Below are 2,152 nucleotides of genomic sequence, written 5' to 3'. Positions count from 1 at the left end.
CTCCCCTCCTGTTTACCTCTACTTTACGGACCTTTTCATCTTGCTTTGTATATCTCCATAACGAAAGGACCAGAAGCCCAGAGAAGCCCAAACTGTCTGGTGCATGGATAGCAAATATTAACCCCTGCAACTGAGAACTGAGGAAATTCCAGATGTTAAATACACGAAGAGGATCTGGTGCCAGCACCACGGTAATGCATCTCACTGGCTCAGAAGGTTGCGTGTTCACATCACTTTAGCTTCAAAGCAAGTGCTATGCTGTCGATTCCAAGATTTCATCAGGCATTCACAACTTTAGAACCAGTACCTAGAGCGCTGCCTGGCTCATTCAGTAGAGTGAGAGACTCTTGATGTCAGGGTCTTGAGTTCAAGACCCACGTTGGGTTTGGAGATTACCAAAGAAAGAAAGAGGAAAAAAAATACCTAGAACATTTTTTTTAAGCTCAGCAAAGGACAGACTTTTAAACTGAAAGGGGAAGTGAGGCTGGTGTAATGAAAGCTTAATCATGATACGTCCACCTCGATCTCTCTTTCTGCTGGGTTTCTTCTTGCTCTCAGGTCATGGCAACTGGTTTGTATCTGAAACCTGATAGTTTCAAATCTCTACTGGAAGGACGATTTTTAATGAATCCTGAATTAAAAGGTGGTAAATGCCAGGGCAATTTCCACTCTCAGAAAGTTCAAGAACAGCATCCTCAACATAATACATTTTGAACCAACCTCACAGTATTTTCTGTTTAACCACAATGTTCAGAAACTTTCAACAGGAAGCTCAAACCATGAAAACTGTATGTGTGTGTGAGCTTGTGGGGGGTGGGGGAGGGTGGGAGAACTGGAAAACCGACATCTTCTTCAAAATGACACAAAAGCAACCAGAGAGATTGTGCCATGCCTGGCTAGCGACCCAGCAAAACTACTTTTACACCAGAGTGAATTCATTAGGAAAGTCTGCCCTGTTTTAATGTCTTCTCTGAAGCATAGTCCCGATAAGGATAGGGACACAACGACCTATATGTCTGCTCCTGTGGGGGGTTTTCCCTTCCAGGTCATCCTCACCCTTCAGTTTAAGTGCCTGTCCATTGCTGAGTTGTTCCCAAGAAGTCCCTTTGGACTAAAGAAAAAGAGAAAGCCCAAGGTTGGGAGGTAGCAGACAGACGCTTTCGGCATTGATTCGGTGGCCAAACAGAAAAGCCACAGCTGTGACCCCGACGTGATTTGAACACGCAACCTTCTGATCTGGAGTCAGACGCGCTACCGTTGCGCCACGAGGTCGTGAAAGCTGCCCGGGTTTTTGTCCTTTAGGACAACATGCATTTCAGCAGTTGTCAGGTGCAGCGTCCGGTATTTTTTTTTTTACACTGCTTTTATTTTGACTTGGGACTGGCTATGAGCTCTCTGTCCCTTTTACAACGGGGCTATTCAAAGCAAAATGTAAATGTAAATGAAGCAAAGGAGGAGCTGAGGGCTGGGAGGATACTCGTAATTCGGGAAAGCCACCTCCCCAGGGCTTTTAGGGAGCGTTGCCTGTGGAAATGCCAATCGCAGCTCCCAGGGAAGGCAAGAGCGGAGCCAGGGGCGCGGGTCTCTTCTCTCCAAGTCCTTCAGCAGGCGGAGCAACAGGAGGATTTGCGCTCCGGTCACACCTAAGGAGCGAGACTACTTCCGTTTCTCAAAGAGGGTACTTAGAAGTTTCTTTTTCTCTTTTGCTAAAAAGAAAAAAAAAGCCCACATATTCATTGTAGAAGTCTTATTAGATACGGGGGCGGGGGGAACACTACAATAAGTAGGTTGAGCACTGCTGACACAAAAGACCCAGGGGTCGAGGAGGGGAGAGTGATGCTTTGCGGTTGGGATGTGGGGCGTGACCACGGGTAATACGTTTCCGTAGCAGCGCAGCGTTCACTGATTGCGCTGAGTGAATGGAGAGGAGCCGGCATCAGGGAGATTGTGGACGCAGGAGGCATGTGACAGCCGGGTGTCCCCGACGTGGGCATCATAAAGGCTCTCTGAGTGAAATACCAAAACTGATCTCGCCATATCCTTGCCGGTGTAACTGGAAACCTTCCACTTCTGCGTTTTAGGACGCCCAGACCGGAATGATGATTTTGAGCTGGGAACAAACAGTAGTTTAGGTACTTCCTCATTCGTGGGT

The 2,152-nt window shown here is 47.4% G+C and overlaps 1 non-coding gene across 1 annotated transcript; it reads right to left on the bottom strand.

Moving 5' to 3' along the window:
- Positions 1-1,200: 1,200 nt before the first annotated feature.
- TRNAW-CCA lies at positions 1,201-1,272 on the bottom strand. The gene has a single exon. It is a non-coding gene; the product is annotated as a tRNA-Trp (tRNA).
- Between the last annotated feature and the right edge of the window lie 880 nt (positions 1,273-2,152).

The sequence above is a fragment of the Felis catus genome, chromosome E3, assembly GCF_018350175.1.
Source record: "Felis catus isolate Fca126 chromosome E3, F.catus_Fca126_mat1.0, whole genome shotgun sequence".
In the NCBI taxonomy this organism is placed as follows: domain Eukaryota; kingdom Metazoa; phylum Chordata; class Mammalia; order Carnivora; family Felidae; genus Felis; species Felis catus.
Note: the sequence above shows the minus strand (reverse complement) of the source record. Positions and strands in the feature narration are given on the sequence as shown.